The sequence below is a fragment of the Gopherus flavomarginatus genome, chromosome 1, assembly GCF_025201925.1.
Source record: "Gopherus flavomarginatus isolate rGopFla2 chromosome 1, rGopFla2.mat.asm, whole genome shotgun sequence".
NCBI lineage: Eukaryota > Metazoa > Chordata > Testudines > Testudinidae > Gopherus > Gopherus flavomarginatus.
Window position 1 is genome coordinate 216,433,890 of NC_066617.1, and position 18,397 is coordinate 216,452,286.

Below are 18,397 nucleotides of genomic sequence, written 5' to 3' on the forward strand. Positions count from 1 at the left end.
AGAGTAACTGACTATCAATTTCTACTTCCATCTGGAAAATCCCCAGAGCCCCACAATTTGACTAGCTGCTTAGGTTGAAAAGGGGTAACATTACTTTTTTCTTAAAAAAGAAAATGTCAGATCCCTTTTTTCTTTTCTTCTGACTCACATCCCTTGCCTTGGCAACAATACAACAACAAGAGGGCCACTCTCTTTAATGAGACACTAATCCTGAATCCAACCTGAAACCACAGTTTATCCTTGGTGAGGGAACCAGATAATTGCTGAGGAAGACAATGCAACTCTCTTATAACTGCTAGCATGCTATAACAGCATATCTCACTTGCCTGGGGCAAAGAGCACCAAAGTCATCAACTTCTGCACTCAAACTTTCCTCTTAAAGAAAAACAAAGAGTAAATGTTTGCAGCCCTAGGTCCTAGAAGAAGCCTTAAAAACATGAAAGGAGCATAACTAATGCCATGGCTACCAGGCAGTGGGAGCAGTGAGTTGGATCTATAGGGATGGCCTCCATCCATTTACTCTGCATCAGAGTTCAACACTTTACTTGCTCAAGGAAAAATTACAATCACCTTCCTCCAAACTCCCCTTACCCTGGATCATCCTAAGGGAGAGAGAACAAACATCAGGGGCTCCTCCAGCCTCCCTTCTTCTAAGTCTTTCTATTCCTCACACAGTCCTCCACTTAAACAAAGGCCAGACCCAGAGTACTCTTGTTCTACTGCCCCGCAACTTCCTCCTATGGCTGCCTGTAACCACCCAACTCTAACAATGCACTTCCTAGGCCTAAAGAAGGGAACAGAAGGTCCCAGCAGCTCCAGCTTCCCTTCCTAACCAAGGGAAGCGGCAAAGCATAGCTCCCAGTTCTTCCAATGGGACTGGGAAACGATGCTGCAAATGGAACAGCGCGGAGGAGGTGTGAGGTGCCTCTGGGCTGTGGAGTTGGCTTCCATCCCTCTGTCACCCCCCAATGTTATAGGCTTTAATTAATAGAGCCATGTAGTCTCAGACTAACCATCTCCAAACAACATCCCTACCCAGTGCTTTTCCTGCAGAAAATGCTACCACAGAGCACTGATCAGCAATATAATCTAGAACTTAATTTTAACTACATATAGTTGAGAATGCTCCCAAATTAAAATATTCTGGGATGGATGAAAGAACATGTCTAAAAAGAGCAAGTACGTAAGATTTGCAAATTAACAGACACACAGCTATAGCCTTGTGTAGCGAGGCAGTCACCCTGCTCCGGCCCTGAAAATGTTAAAAGCCAGCCCTTGGAGAGGGCTGGGGCTGAGAGCCCATCAGAGAAGGCTGGGAGGCAGACAATCAGGACCAGGCTGGGCCCTATAAAAGGGCTGCAGGGCCAGAAGGCAGCCTCTCTCCAGAGAGAGGTGGACCTGGCTGCCTGAAGGAGAAAAAAGTACTTTCGACAGAGCAGTGCTGGAGAAGGGGCAGGCTGAGCTGTGGAGCTCAGGCCTGGCAGGAAGGCCTAAGGAGGTTCTGGAGCTACAGGGAAAGGCAGCAGGTCTGACCCCCTAGCCAGTGATGAGTGGCCACTGCAAGCTGCAGTTTGCCCCTGAGTAAAGGGGCTAGATGAAGATTGGCAGTAGCCACTGAGGGAAGGTGGATATAGGAGGGTTCAGGCCAGAGCCCCAGGCTCTTTAAATCGCCACTGGAGCTCTGGGCGGCGTGGGCCAGGCAATGCGGATGGGCTGGCTGAAGGACTCTGGCCCCCCTAGCCCCACCCCTTCTGGGAGGTTGGTCAGGGGAGAGGCAGAGCCAGCACCCGTACCAGTAAGAGTTCAATTTTATTTTCACCCCTGCTCAGCATCTCACAGGACCAGGTCCAATGAGATATAAATATATGGCATTTGGTTATGTAGAGTATAAATGTTTTCAGAGAAATTGTCATACAAAGAAGCGGGTAAGATTCTGTAAAGGGACTGCCCTGGATTGCTGACTATTTCAAAAACACACACTTAAATTCAAAGGTAACACTAAATAAAGTATACGAGTAAAATTAAGCATTGGAAAATTCTGTTGTCAGCGAAAAGAGGAAATATAATATATTTTATCATGTGTACATGCATTTGATTTCTAAGGGATTTAACATGGAATTCTAGCCATGTATTAGACAAATGATAATGCTCTGAACATTCTTCCAAGATGACATTGGGTTGGGAAAAGCAAGGGTACAAAATATTGTGCACTCTTTTCATATGCCTGATTTGTAGCATACTTTTCATCTTTTCTGGACTCTTGTCTTTCATTTCTCTGGAGAGATGAGGAGAAGAAAACAAGTGAACATATTAAACCTATGAGATAAGCAGCTCTTTATTTTTTTTGTCATACTCAAGTACATAGGTGCTTGCACTAGGGGTGCTACTGCACCCCCTTGCTTGAAGTGGTTTCCATTATATACAGGGTTTACAGTGTGATTCAATGTCTCTCAGCATGCCCACTATACAAATTGTTCCAGCACCTCTGCTCAAGTACACCTACATTTTCCAACAACAAACAGGATGCTATTGTTAACTGCAAATGTGAAGAAAACAGCAACAGACCATATGCAAGCAGATGGTAAATTACCATGTGTGATGGGGCAAGGCCAGATGGCTACAGTAAAGTACTGAGAAACAGGTATGTTAGCCCCAGGCTAAACAAATCCCTAATACTGTGGTAACCAAATGGCAGTTGCTCCAGGTTAATCAAGGCACCTGGGGCCAATTAAGATCTTTTTAGAAGGCATTGGAGATAGCTACTTTAATTAGAACACCTGCAGCCAATCAAGGCAGGCTAATCAGGGCACCTGAGTTTAAAAAGGAGCTCACGCCAGTCAGGCAGGGAGGAGCCAGAGGAGAAGGAGTGTGTGTGAGGAGCTGGGAGTAAGAGGCGCAAGGAGCTGAGTGTAAGAAAGTGTACTGCTGGAGGATTGAGGAGTACAAGCATTATCAGACACCAGGAGGAAGGTCCTGTGGTAAGGATAAAGAAGGTGTTTGGAGGCCATGGGGAAGTAGCCCAGGGAGTTGTAGCTTTCATGCAGCTGCAATCCACAGGGCCCTGGGCTGGAACCCGGAGTAGGGGGCGGGCCTGGGTCCCCCGCACCGCCCAAACCTCCCAACTCCTGATCAGACACAGGAGGAGCTGACCCAGATTGTGGGTTCCACAAGAGGGGAAGATCACTTAGGTGAGCAAATCCGCCAATAAGCGCACGACCCACCAAGGTAGAGGAGGAACTTTGTCACAATATATGCCAAAATCCCACAGGGCATAGTGGGCAGAGGTTATACCAGGGACACGCAGCAGTGCCACATGAAAATTAAGGAGCTCAGGCAAGCCTACCAAAAGAAAAAGAAGGCAAATGGTCACTCTGGGTCAGAGCCCCAGACATGCTGCTTCTATAATCAGCTGCATGCCAGTAGTGATAGGGTCCTACCCTACCACACCACCACTGTCCGTGGACACCTGCAAGGTGGCAGCCTCACACAACATGGAGCAGGACTTTGTGGAGGAGGAGGAGGAGGAGGAGAAGAACGTGCAGCAGGCATGCGGAGAATCTGTTCTCCCCGGCAGCCAGGACCTTCTCCTCACCCTGGAGCCAATACCCTCCCAGGGCAAATTGTTCCCGGACTCTGAAGGTGGAGAAGGCACCTCTGGTGAGTGCACATTTGTAACTACACTACAGGAGTTAAAAGCAATTGTGTTTAATGTTTGATTTGCCCTGAACAATTGGGATGTATTCGCGGCCAGTACAGCTACTGGAAACATCTGTTCACGTGTTTGGGGATGGAGTGGGAATCCTCCAGAGACATCTCCATGAAGTTTGCCTGGATGTACTCTGAAAGCCTTTGCAGAAGGTTTCTGGGGAGGGCTGTCTTATTTTATTCTCCATGGTAGGACACTTAACCACACCAAGCCAGTAGCAAGTAGTCTGGAATCATTGCAGCACAAAGCATGGCAGCAAATGGTCCTGGGTTTTGGTCGCATTCAAGCAACATTCGGCCTTTAACTTTCTGTGTCAGCCTCAGGAGAGTGATATCATTCATGGTCACCTGGTTGAAATAGGGGAATTTTTGTAAGGGAAGAGTAATCCCCTCTGTTTGGTCATTCCTGGCACATTAGACCCTAGTCATGCTGGGCTGTTTGCGCTTTGCTAAAAGGGATCATCCCAGAGAACAGCCACGTGCGTGTGTGCATGCGCTGCACATTCACCCCAAAACCATAGCCCCTCCTTTTAAATGGAAACTCCAACTGGCATTGGTTGCTATGGGAAAGAAGGGTGCTGCAGTTTGAAACCATTCCCACGTTATGAACGCGGAAGAAGCCAACTCCACGTACTCTTTGGCTTACAACGGCTGCCTGGAAACTGAATTCTGTTGCCCAGCCCTGTGTGATGTGTCACCATACCCGCAGGTGCTCAATATAAAAGGCAAAATGCAACCTTGTACCTAAAACACATGTGCTGTCTGCTGTGAATTGATTGATTCACTGTGAAAGTCTCCCTTTTGTTCTCAGAAATTGACTTCTTCAGTTCTGCTCTCTTTTCCCCACCTGCAGCTGCAAATGTTTCTGTGCTCCTCATATCAACTCCGTCCCTGAGGTGATCGCAAATTAGAAGGTGAAAAAAAACAACACATTCGCGATGAAATGTTTTCAGAGCTCATGCAGTCCTCCCGCACAGCTGAATGCATGGAGGCATTCGGTGGCAGAGGCCAGGAAAGCATTCAGGAAGCATACAGGAGGAGATGCTGAAGCTAATGGGGAGCAAACGGACATCATGAGGCATCTGATGGAGCTGCAGGAAAGACAACTAGAGTTCAGAACCCCATGACATCCATTGTGTAACCGCCTGCTCTCCTCACCAAGTTCCATATCCTCCTCACCCAGACGCCCAAGGACATGGGGGGAGGCTCCGGGCACCCATCCACTCAACTCCAGGGGATGGCCCAAGCAACAGAAGGCTGTCATTTAAACAGCTTTGATTTGTAGTGTGGCTTCAATAAGCAATGTGGCCTTGTCCTTCCCTCCTCCCCCTAGCCCACCCAGGCTACCCTTTACTAGTCAGCGTTGTCAGTGATCTCAAGTTTTTTTTTAATAAATAAAGAATGAATGGATTCAGAACAATAGGGACTTTATTTCCTGTGCCAGCTGTGGTCAAAGGGGTGAGGGGGATTGGCTTACAGGGAAGTACATTCACCAAAGGAGGCGGGTTTGCATCAAGGACAAACACACACAACTGTCACACTGTAGGCTGGTCAGTCATAAAACTGTTTTTCAAAGCTTCTCTGATGTGCAGCATGCCTCAGTGTGCTCTGGTGTCTGGTTGTTCACAATCAGCTCCCAGGTGATTGGCCTCAACCTCCCACCCCACCATAAACTTCTCCCCCTTACTTTCACAGATATTACAGAGCACACAGCAAGCAGTAATAACAGTGGGAATATTGTTTTCGCTGAGGTCTAACCTACTCAGCAAACTGCAACAGTGCCCTTTTAAACATCCAAATGCACATTCTACCACCATTCTGCATTTGCTCAGCCTATGGCTGAACTGCTCCTTACTGCTGTCCAGGCTGCCTGTGTATGGATTCATTAGCCATGGGAGCAAGGGGTAGGCTGGGTCCCCAAGGATAACTATCGGCATTTCAACATCCCCAACTGTAATTTTCTGGTTTGTGAAGAAAGTCCCTCCTTGCAGCTTTTCGAACAGCCCAGAGTTCTGAAAGATGTGAGAGTCATGCACCTTGTTCATGTTGGTGAAACGGCCCTTGTGATCCACAAGTGCTTGCAACACCATTGAGAAGTACCCCTTGTGGTTTATGTACTCTTTGGCAAGGTGGGCAGGTGTCAAGACAGGGATATGCATTCCATTTATTGCCCCACCACAGTTAGGGAACCCCATTGCAGCAAAGCCATCCACTATGATCTGCACATTTCCAAGAGTCACTACCCTCGTTAGCAGAAGGTTAATGATTATCTTGGCTACTTGGATCACAGCAGCTCCCACGGTAGAGTTGCCCGCTCTGAATTGATTCCCAATTGACCAATAGCAGTCAGGCGTTGCAAGCTTCCAAAGGGCTATGGCCACTTGCTTCTCAACTGTCAAGGCTGGTCTCATCTTGGTATTCCTGTGCTTCAGGGTCAGGGAAAGCAACTCACGAAGTTCCATGAAAGTGGCTTTATGCATGCGAAATTTTTGCAGCCACTGGGAATCATCCCATACCTGCAACACTATGCAGTCCCACCAGTCTGTGCTTGTTTGTCGGGTCCAGAATTGGCATTCCACTGTATCAACATGCCCCAATGCCGCCATGATATCCCAATTGCCACATCCTGTGCTTTCAGGAACATCCGTGTCCATGTCCTCCTCAAAATCTTCCTCGTGCTGGCGGCTCCTAGCCAGGCTCTGCACATAGCACAGGATAATGCACAAGGTGTTTACAATGCTCATAAAAGCAGTGTGCAGCTGAGCGGGCTCCATGCTTGCCATGCTATGGCGTCTGCATGGATAACCCAAGAAAAAAGGTGCAAAATGATTGTCTGCCATTGCTTTCAAGGAGGGAGAGGAGACTGATGACATGTACCCAAAACCACCCACGACAATGTTTTTGCCCAATCTGGCATTGGGAGCTTAACCCAGAATTCCAATAGGCAGCGGGAACTGTGGGATAGCTACCCACAGTTCACCACTCGTGAGTCGATGCTAGCCACAGTATTGAGGACGCACTCCATCGACCTAATGCACTTAGTGGGGACACACATGATCGACTGTATAAAATTGGTTGCTAAAGATCAACTTCTATAAAATCGACCTAATTTCATAGTGAAGACATGCTCTAAGTAACGGGGGTTAGGAAGAAGCTTTCCTTAGGGGTAATACATTCTATGGCCTGGTCTACACTAGGGGGCGAGGTTGATGTAAGACACGCAACTTCAGCTACATGAATAGCATAGCTGAAGTCAAAGTATCTTATTTTGACTTACCACCCGTCCTCACGGCGCGGGATTGACGGCTGCAGCTGCCCCTGTTGACTATGCTACTGCCGCTCACTCTGGTGGAGTTCTGGAGTCGACAGAAGCGCGTTCGGGGATCGATATATCACGTCTAGATGAGACGCGATATATCGATCCCCGATAAACCGATCGTTACCCGCCAATCCAGCGGGTAGTGCAGACATACCCTATGACAGCCTTCTGCAGAGTTTCTTGCACCTTCCTCTGACGCATCTGGCCACTCTGTCAGAGAAAGGATACTGGACTAGAAGGACCAATGGTCTAATCTATTATGGCAATGTCGGTGTTCCTATGAGTCATATAGAGTGTGATCATTATCTCTGTACTGCATGACATATCTTTATATGTAGCCCAAAGTAGCATTGGCCTTCTTGATGCCATATTGCACCGCAAAGCTCATGCCCATTGGCCTGATTCTCCACAACCTTGCACCTACTATAATTATTCACTCCTACCCAGACTGAGTGCAAAGCACCTATGAAACATCAGCACTAGTATAAGAGAGCGTAGATTTCGGTAGATACATATTTATACCTACCTGGCACAGCTGCAAGTGACTACACAAGGTATAAGGCATTGGCAAATGAGGTTCTTCTTCGAGTGATTGCTCATATCCATTCCAGTTAGGTGTGTGCGCCGCGCGTGCACATTCGTCGGAAAACTTTTACCCTAGCAACTCAGTGGGCCGGCAGGTCGCCCCCTAGAGTGGCGCCGTCATGGTGCTCGATATATACCCCTGCCGGCCCACCCGCTCCTCAGTTCCTTCTTACCGCCCGTGTCGGTCGTTGGAACAGTGGAGCGTGGCTTAGCTGACCTCCACTTCCCTAGCTACTCGTAGTTCTCGTATATAGTTATGCAGTTATAATCCTTTTATATATATATATATATATATATATATATTTGTATAGTTATACATTTTTTCTTTGCTAACATAGTTAGTTTAGTAATAGTTAGCGGGGTTCAGGAAGTAGCCCCTTCCATGAACCCGGCACCGGAGCCCATACACGGCTCACCGGGTTTTAAAATAGGCTCGGTCTGCCAGAAGCCGATGCCGAAGAGCCACACGACTCCTGTTTGAAGTGCCTCAGGGAATCACACTTGACAGCTAAGTGCCCCATTTGCAAGGCTTTTAAGCCGAGAACAAAAAGGAGCGGGACTTTCACTTACCCCTCCACCTTTGGCGCTGAGCGATGATCAAGCGGCTGGCAGAAGCGCCTCCTCGGCACCGGACCCCGCCGGTACCGCCAAGGCCTTTCGGCACCGGCCGTCGCCGGCACCGAAGTCGACTCGGCACCGCTCCCTTCCTCCGAGGTCGAGAAAGCCTACGATTCCTGCTGGTGCCGGACGGCTCCCCGGCACGCGCCGTGGTTGAGCCCCCTGCTCCTGCTGCTTCCGTGTCACCTGCATCGCAGCCAGAGAGCTCGTCTGAGTCGGATTGCCCGGCACCGACACCTGCAGAGGCACCGATGACATCGGCACCGTCGATTCCAGTCCCCCAGGGCCATTGAATCCAGTGCCTGACAGCTCCCCGGCACACGCCGTGGTAGAGCTTACTGCTCCCGCTGCTTCTGTGCCAACTGCACCGCAGCCAGAGAGCTCGTCTAAGTCGGATCGCCCGGCACCGACACCTGCTGAGGCACCGACGACATCGGCACCGTCGATCTCGGTCCCACAAGGGCCGTAGAATCCGGTGCCTGACGGCTCCCCGGCACGCGCCGTGGTTGAGCTTACTGCTCCTGCTGCTTCCGTGCCAACTGCACCGCAGCCAGAGAGCTCGTCTAAGTCGGATCGCCCGGCACCGGCACCGAAACCTCTGAGGCACCGACAACGTCGGCACCGTCGATTCCAGTCCCACAAGGGCCGTCAAATCCGGTGCCTGACGGCTCCCCGGCACGCGCCGTGGTTGAGCTTATTGCTCCTGCTGCTTCCATGCCGACAGCACCGCAGCCAGAGAGCTCGTCTAAGTCAGATCGCCCGGCACCGACACCTACCGAAGCTCTGACGACCTCGGTACCGTCGATCCCAGTCCCACGAGGGCCGTCGAATCCGGTGCCTGACAGCTCCCCAGTATGCACTGTGGTTGAGCCTGCTGCTCCCTCCACGCCAGAGACATTGCCAACGGCGAGGGATCTCATTGCCATGACAGAGTCAATGCTGCCTGACCCCGGCACCGCCGGTGCGGGTAATACAGTCTTTTCATATGACCGTCCTCTGTCAGCACAGCAGAGCGGCACTGTTCATGATCACGGTCCCGCAGACACTCCAGGTCCCGTCGGCACACCCGACACCACTTGCAGTCCCGGTGCCGTTTTCCTCATCGGTACTGGTCGCACTCGCCACACCGGTCGGTATCCCATTCGCCGACCCGCTATTGGCACCGTTCCGACTCCCGGCACCGCGACAGGTACCTTGACTCCTGTAGCCTCTCCCCGAGCCTCGAGATCTCAGTTGACCTCCCGGCACCGTTCTGGTTGCAGGTCTGGATCTCGTTCCAGGTACCGGTACGCCTCCCGGTGCTGGTCCCCGGTGCCGAGTTGGGCAAGGTCAACCTGAGGTGGAGGAGGTCCCAGAGGTAGAGGACCCGGTATGGGGCCCTCTAAGGGGTACGACTACTCGTCTGTCCGCTCTCCTCTCTGCTCACTTGTCTTTCAGTCTGTTAAGGAGAGATATTGGCATGGCCAGCGGGCGCCAGCCCTGAAACCGAAGGAGGCTTGGCGAATGAACCTGCTGGGCCACCAGGTGTACTCTGCAGAGGCCCTGCAGCTCTGGGTAGCAAAGCAACAAGCCTTGCTTGGCTGCTATAATTAGCACCTGGGTGAAGGTAGTTTAGTTTATGGAGTTTCTCCCTCAAAACTCCCGCCAAGAGTTCGCTGCCGTCTTGGAGGACGGGGGAAAAAGGTACCCAGAGCGTCCCTCCAAGCCTCGTTGGACGCAGCAGACTCAGCAGCCAGGACTCTGGCCTTTGGTGTCGCCATGAGGTGCATCTCATGGCTTCAGGTTTCAAACCTCCGGCCGGAGCTGCAGTATGCCATTCAGGATTTACCCTTTGTTGGTAAAGGCCTCTTCGCGGCAAAGACAGTCCCAGGCTGCGAAGCCTGATGGACAATAGGGTCCTAATGCGCTCTCTCAGCATGCATATGCCAGCGACCAAACGCAGGCCTTTCTGTCCCCAGCCGCCATACTCTGTGCCTAGCCAGAGACAGGACTTTGGCAAACGGCGAGGCCAAGGTGGTCGCAGACGAACGTCAGGACCCCTAAAGAGCCAAGGTCAAGATCCCTCGCAATTACCACTGGGACCAAAGACGAACCTTCCAAGGTGCGCCTGAGGGCGGTGTACCAGTCACAGGCCAGGATCCCAATCCCGCTTTCTCCTGGCGTGGCCCCAGTTAATTTCAGATCGCTGGGTCCTGCGCACGGTGGAGCATAGATACCACCTCTAATTTGTTCCAGCCCTGTCCCCCTTCAGGGACCCCTCTCACGAGCAATTCCTCGTACAAGAGGTGCAGACGCCGACTGACGAAAGGGGCAAGGGGGTTTACTCCCGTTATGCCCTAGTCCCCCACTCGAACGGAGGTCTCAGACCTTCCTAGTCCTGCACGGACTCAACTAGTTTAAGATAAGGTTGAAGTTCCGCATGGTATCCCTGGGAACCATTATTCCATCCTTGCCTCCTGGGGGCTACTATGCTGCCCTCGATATGAAGGATGCGTACTTTCGCAACGCCATCTTCCCTCCGCACAGGAGATACCTCCGCTTTCTAGCCAACCGTCAGTACTTCTGGCTTACGGCCATAGTCGCCGCCTACCTTCGCTGATGTCAGATATGCGTTTTTCCGTATCTGGACGATTCGCTTATCCGAGGAGACTCCGAGACACAAACCACTCAGCACGTGGGCATCGTCACGGTCTTATTCACAGGTCTAGGCCTGATGATTACTATAGAGCAATCCACTCTGGTTCCCACGCAGAGGTTGGACTTCCTAGGGGCTATCCTGGTCTCCAACCTAGCCGGAGCCTGCTTATCACAACTGCGGTTTTAGGCAATGGCAACAATCATCCGAGGTCTGCAGGCTTTCCCAACGACCTCGGCTCGTACTTGTCTCAATCTCCTGGGTCCATGGCTGCCCGCAAGTTTGTAGCCAAACACGCCAAGCTCCGCCTCCGTCCTCTCCAAGTCCGGCTCACCTCGGCGTACCACCCGGACAGGGAGCCAATGGTCATGGTAGTCACCGTTCCCTCGAGCACCTTAGGCTCCCTAGAGTGGGGGCTAACTCCCTCCCTGGTGTGGGCAGGGATGCGGTTCCATCCGCCCCAGCCCTCACTGCCCCTGACGACGGACGCGTCATCTCTCTGCTCGAGTGCTCATGGTCACCTCCGAGCTTAAGGCCTTTGGTCTTCTCGGGAGCTGGCATTCCACATCAATGCCCCCAAAATGAGAGTAGTCCGCCTGGCGTGCCAGGGGTTCCAGCGGCAGCTGCGAGGCCGTGGTATCTCGGTGTTTACAGCCAACACAACGGCCAGGTGCTTCATAAATAACCAGGGAGGGACATGGTCCTCCCCCTTTTTATCAGGAGGCCATCCATTTCCGGGACTTTTGCATGGCCCACTTGATGGAGCTGGTGATGTCCTTTCTCCCAGGCGTTCGGAACGTCTTGGCGCTTTGACTCAGCAGGTCTTTCCTGTCTTACGAGTGATCACTCTGCCCCATGTGAGGCGTTCTGCTTTCCAGAAGTGGAGATGTTTCCTCACATAGACCTGTTCGCTCACCGCGAGAGCAGAAAATGCCAGATGTTCTGCTCCTTCCAAGGTCTCTCCTCGGGATCGGTCTTGGACGCATTCCTGATGCCGTGAAAAGGCCAACTCCTTTATGCCTTCCCACTGTTCCCACTGGTTCATTAGGTCCTGCTCAAACTCCGCAGGGGCAGAGCGCGCATCATCTTGATCACTCCAGAGTGGTCCAGGCAGCACTGATATACCACGTTGCTCGGCCTGTCAATAACCAACCCAATTACCCTGCCACCCCACCCAGACCTCATCACTCAGGGCAACGACAAGCTTCGTCACCCGGACCTGCAGCCTCTTCGCCTCACGGTGTGGCCGCTGCGTAACTGAGCCGGGGTGACAGGAAGCCTTCCACCTGGTCAACGTACTGGGCCGAGTGGAAGCGTTTCTTCTACAGCTGCAATACGCTCGATCTTGCTCCTACTGAGGTCTCGATCCCCTCTATTTGGCCTGCCTCTGGCCTTCAGCGGCAGGACCTGGCGGTATCATCGCTGAGGGTACACTCGGCAGCCATCTCTACCTTCCAGCCAGGCTAAGGTGGACGTTCCGTGTTCTCACACTCTATGGGTTCGAGGTCCCTCAAGGGCTTGGAGCGCTTGCGCCCTCGGGTGCGCCGCCCAGCCCCAACCTGGGACCTCAACCTAGTTTTAACTAGACTTATGTCTCCCCCATTCGAGCCGTTCGCGACCGGCCCTCTGCTATACCTGTCTTGGACGACAACTTTCCTCGTAGCTGTTACATCGGCCAGACGGGTCTCCGAGCTCAGACCTCTTACGGTGGTTCCGCCGTACACTAGGTTTCACAAAGACAAGGTGCAGTTATGACCGCACCCGGCTTTCCTCCCTAAGGTGGTTTCGGCCTTTCATGTTACCCACAGCTCAACGCAATGGGCGCAACCATTGCACTCCCTGGACATCTGTGGAGTGCTCGTATTTATATTGCGCTGACAGAACCATTTCGTAAGGTGCCCCAGCTCTGTCATGGTAGCAGACCAAAGGGAGGGCTTGCTTGTTTTCCTCTCAGAGGATCTCATCTTGGGTGATGGCGTACATCCACACTTGTTATGATTTGGCTCATATTTCCCCAAGCCACATCACCGTGTATTCTACCAGGGCTCAGGCTTTATCTGCCGCCTTGCTGGCTCGTGTTCCTACCCACGAGATCTGTCGCGCAGCTCCATTGGTCCTTGGTCCATACCTTTGCTTTGCAGTATGCCCTGGTTCAACAGTCAAGAGATGCTGTAGCCTCTGGCTCAGCAGTTTTCATTCTGCCACATTTCACTCCGACCCCACCGCCTATATAAGGCTTGGGATTCACCTAACTGGAATGGATATGAGCAATCACTCGAAGAAGAAAAGACGGTTACTCACCTTTGTAACTGTTGTTCTTCGAGATGTGTTGCTCATATCCATTCCACACCCGCCCTCCTTCCCCACTGTCGGAGTAGCCAGCAAGAAGGAACTGAGGAGCGGGTGGGCCGGCAGGGGTATATATCGAGCACCATGACGGCACCACTCTAGGGGGCGACCTGCCGGCCCACTGAGTTGCTAGGGTAAAAGTTTTCCGACGAATGTGCACGCGCGGCGCACACACCTAACTGGAATGGATATGAGCAACACATCTCGAAGAACAACAGTTACAAAGGTGAGTAACCGTCTTTTCCAATATGTATTCAGAAGGGCTTTTCCAGCATTGCTTGGACATAGGTTTTGCCCTTAATCTGCAACACAGAGTGTGTATTTTCCCCCAGATATAATCAGTATGCACTTTTCAAAATTGAATCTTATTTTATCTCTATTTTTAATCTCTCCCAATCTCATTGTACTTTTTCCTCTGTCCTTATGGGTATTTGTTGTTTGTCTCAGCTTAGACGCCAATGCAAGTCTCATCCTGCTTACTGCCTCTTCTTGATCACTAATATGATGACAAATAAGACCAGACCCAACATCAGTCTACAGGAACTCATTAGATATCATCCCTCAACTTTACATATTACATTTATCATTACTTTTGCATATGGTCTTTCAGCCAGTTTCCAATCCACATGACAATGCTCACGTCCAAATCACCTTGGATTCAGTTTTCAGGGAAGATTAGATTTTAATAAAGCTTTTGCTGCCGTGTCAAATCTAAATAGGGTACATCTGCTGCTTTTCCATCAGTTACCAATTCCGTTAACAAAAAGTGAAAGTTTGTCTTGCAATATTTATGTATCTATGTAAGTCATGCTGCTTTATTTTCACAGGTCTATTATTCTTTACATATTTATGGAAAGAATGACATCTAGCAGTATGTCTAAGTAGTCACTGATGAGGAAGAGGATACCCCCAAAAACGGTCTGGTTAAATGAGGTAAGCCACAAAATAAACTCATTCAAAAGGAAAGTGAATCATTTTCAGGTGGTATCAGCAATACCATGCAAAAACAATAGAAGATAACTCCATATTGGCACTATGCCATTTTTATTTTGCTTGCTGATTTGCAATTTGTGCCATGCAAATAAGCAATTGAGTAGAAATACCATCAGAAGCTAGGAAAGAATGCTGATAGTGTAGACAAGGAAGATTAGATGAAGGTTATACAGTCCTCTAAATCATGTGAATTTTAGGCTACTCTTTCACTCTAAACCGTAGCAGAGATTTTGACCTAATGCCATAGCTAAGCTTTTCCTACTGACACAAAGACAATTCTGAAACATAACAGAGCAACAAGAAAGAGTCTCCTGTGGCAAGAAGAGGCAGTTGCCATTGCCTACAACTATGCCCATTAATCTAAATATAATTCAAGTCAATCTCAAATAAAGACAATTCAGAGATCATTTATGGTTTGATACTACCATGCTTCAAGGACAAAATTAGGATCAGGGATTCAATTGAGGAAGAAGAGTGGGTGACACCTTTTAAAACGTAGTTAATAGAGAGTAGGAAAACAAACTGGAAGGGTGGTTTCTCCTTGTTAAATGTTTGAACCTTGCATCCAGACAAGGTGAAAGCCTTGTAATTCTTCTCTTTTTGCAACTCACTGTCAGTTGTTAGGGCACAGAAGCCAAGTACACCTTGGTAAAATGAGACTGCTGTGTCAGAAGGTCTGACTCAGGTTTCCATAAATAAACCTCTCATATTTTACAAGGAAAAAAAAAGTACCAACCCCAGAACAAGCCACAGCACCACCAGCACTAATACATAATAACCCACTGCATTTATAGATGACCTGTCATCTCAGAATCCAAAAGTGCTACCATCATCTCTGCCTTCTAATTGCATGGTACCAATTGTCCTAGTAGCACTAAATTCTCTGCTCCACCTCCAGTAGGTTTGTAGTTGGGAGGTAGATGGCTTTTCCAGCCACTTATTAACATGATGATGACATTTGTGTTTTCTGAGTCACTCCAGGTGAGCCAAACTACAACTGTTCATTGAAGATATTTCCATTATGACTCTTCTAAACATTCCAGCGCCTACATATTAATGTTTTAATGCCCTCTGAAGCCTGTGCTCTACAGGAAAAAAATCACAATTTCAGATCAGGCCTGAATATCTGCTCCGTTGGCTCAGTCCTAAAGCATGCCAAGCAGATCTGTTTAAAAGTTTGCCATCAACGTTTCTTTTTTATTAAAAGTGGCCCTTTTTCCACAAGGAAAATTGCCATTTAATTCTAAATTATCTGTTTTTGGTAAAATTTTTCTCTTGTTGACAAAACAAAAACCGTTACTTGAAAATTTTTTGTAAAAAACTAAAAAAACCCACACACATATCTGAATATTTTCCACAAAGTTGCAAACCACATGACAATATTTCTTTCACAGTTTCTCAGAGAATATTTACCATTTTCTTATCAGTTGTGATGCTCAGCAAAGTGGCCCCAGTCCAGAAAAGCACTTGAGCACAGCTGAACTTGTGAGCAGTCCCATTTTCTGTACCCCTTGCCGGCCATGTGAAATGTATTAAGCTCTTAGGTTTTCACTTTGCAGCACAAAGTGCACACACAGCACAAAGGAAAAGAAGCAAACCACAGCAAACATTAGCATGGCTGCTCAGCAACATTGTTTTTTTTACACACTGCCTTTTGCCAAGTGAAACTTACCAAAAAGTTTGGTCAATTTCAATTTGCATGTCTGCTGCACAGTCACCACAGTGGACTGGAGCAACGCAAAGGAAAACCTTGACCAGGGAATGAGAAAGATTATCATAAATGGGAAGGAAGCAGAGGCGAGAGACTGATGAAGGAGAAAATGAGAGGCACAGTAAAAAACAAATGAAAAATGCATGAAGCACCTCCATGCCAGGCATGGTGAGGAAATGCAGACAAGAGGAAAATGGATCAGTCAGAACCAGGAGGGAAATGCTGCTCCAGCCAGACAAGACAGACAGACATTAACAAATCACACAGAGACAAAGCAAAATGTGTTTTTTCCCCCCAGGACCACAAAGGAGAGGAAGAATAATTTGTGAATAAAATAGAAAGAAGAGTATGTGTGTATAAATATATGTTAGTGTGTCTTGGCAGCACCTAGTCTCCAGTTACCGTCATTGTTTCCCCCTTCCCTGCATTTACCCTACACAGTTAGAATGTTAGATAGTTGTACAGTCTCCATAACCCTAGTTGTCCCTTTCTACCAATCACATGCAAGGGTTAGTGCTCAGAAAGAACATTTAAAAAAAAAGGCCTCCTCACTTTGTTTATTATCATACAACTTACAGTCCAACCCAAACAAAAGTCTTGCAGCCCTCCCCAAGACTCCACAGTTTTAGTTCCTTTGGCCCTTCCAAGTGCACTGAGGGGAAAACCCTGGGATTTTCCTCTCCTCTTGTATCAGAGGCTACAGCCCTGAAGCAGGGCCTGGGTCTGTTGTCCTTGTAGTTTTCTCTTCTTAGTTTCTCAGGTAAAGCCCTTCACAGACTCCATTCCCACCAGGCTGCTACCTAAACTACTGAGGCGAGCTACCAGACAAGTCTCATCTGTCCCAAAGTGAGCAACAGCCTGTCTCTTCAATACACCCTCCCCCCAGGCTTGAATGTGGTTCACATGGTCCTTCCCAGTCAAATCCCAAGGGACAAAACTCATCACAGGTGGGATCCTGCACCTTCACTCCTCTTAAAAGCCCATTTCGCCCTGTGACAATGCCCCTTTTATTGCAAATAATTCATGTGCTGATTTCTTGTGTACTACAACTAATAAACATAGAGGAGAAGATTTGAGGGAGGAAGGGAATAGACTAGGAGATTTGGAGAAAGGAGGATAAGGCTATGTCTACACTTAAAGTGCTACAGTAGCTGCGTCACTGTAGTGCTTCGGCGCAGACAGTACCTATGACAACAAGAGGGGTTCTCCCATTGGCGTAGGTAATCCACTGCCTCGAGAAGCAGTAGCTAGGTCGACGGAAGAATTCTTCCATTGACCTAGCACTGTCTATGCTGGGGGTTAGGTCAGTATAGCTACATCTTTCAGGGGAGTGGCCTTTTCACACCCTTAAGAGATGTAGTTATACAGATGTAAGTTCCTAGTGTAGACCAGGCCTAAGAGAGTAAGATGTGTTTGGGAAGTTGGAGGAGTGGAATTTTGAGGTGAGAGAGAACAAACACTATTAGCAGGGAAGGATTCTGGAAGGAGATATGAGAAACAGGGTTTGGAGAAAGGGAAAAAAGAAAAAAGTAGAGTACACTTGAAAAAGGAGAAGAGATTGGAGGAATTTGGGAAGGGGCACCAGGGAAAGTGAGGAGGGAATGAAGAGCTTGGAGGTGAGAAGGAGAGAGTGAGATGAGTTTGCAGAAAGGGTTCGTAGACATGAGGAAGGGTGTGAGTGCGGCTTAGAGAGTCTAATTTAGTGTAATCTACCCCTTCTTTTGGCCCTCCTTGGAGTTCAAGTCACACTAACTTAGAATCTTTTAGACTCTGGGGAAGAAATTAAGAGGTCACATGTAATGGATGTATGTTAAGAGTCTAAATTCATCAACCAAAAGGCAGGGCCGCCCAGAGGATTCAGCGCGCCTGGGGCAAAGCTATTTCGGGGGCCCCTTCCATAAAAAAAATTGCAATACTATACAATACTATATTCTGGTGGGGGCCCCTGCGGGGCTCAGGGCAAATTGCCCCACTTGCTCCTTCTCCGCAGGCAGCCCTGGGAAAAATAAAACTTCCGCATCTCGGCACAAGCCCAGTTTTGAGAAAACTTCTTTACAAGATATCACTGGTTCTCAGCATCAGCTAGTGCTAAAAGGCACTAAAGCTCATTAAAAGGGTTAGACAAATATTTTCTGTCAAAACTTTTTTTGGATCAAAAACTAGGGGTTTTTAAAAAGCAGAAAAAAAATCATGGACAATGTCTGCTTTCCTTCAAAATTTGTTGTGGTTTTTTTAATTGAAAAGCTGAAATGTGTCTGCCAAAACCTGAATATGGTTTGAGATTTCAGAAGTGTGTGGCCAAATATTTGCTGCTTGCTGGGTTTGATTGTTTTAAGAAACAATAAAAAAATTCTGCTTAAAAAAAAAGTCCAAAACTTTTGAACCACTTCACCTTGTGACCAAAGGCCTGAGCCCATCCAGTCAGAGATTTTTCCAGGTTTCTGATACTCTGCTGGCTTCCTTGACTCATATCTTTCCCCAT

At 48.8% G+C, this 18,397-nt stretch overlaps 1 protein-coding gene across 1 annotated transcript in view; it reads right to left on the bottom strand.

The window, feature by feature from the left end:
- LANCL3 (LanC like family member 3) overlaps positions 1-18,397 on the bottom strand; it is a 39,566-nt gene that overhangs the window by 15,706 nt on the left and 5,463 nt on the right. The window lies entirely within an intron of this gene.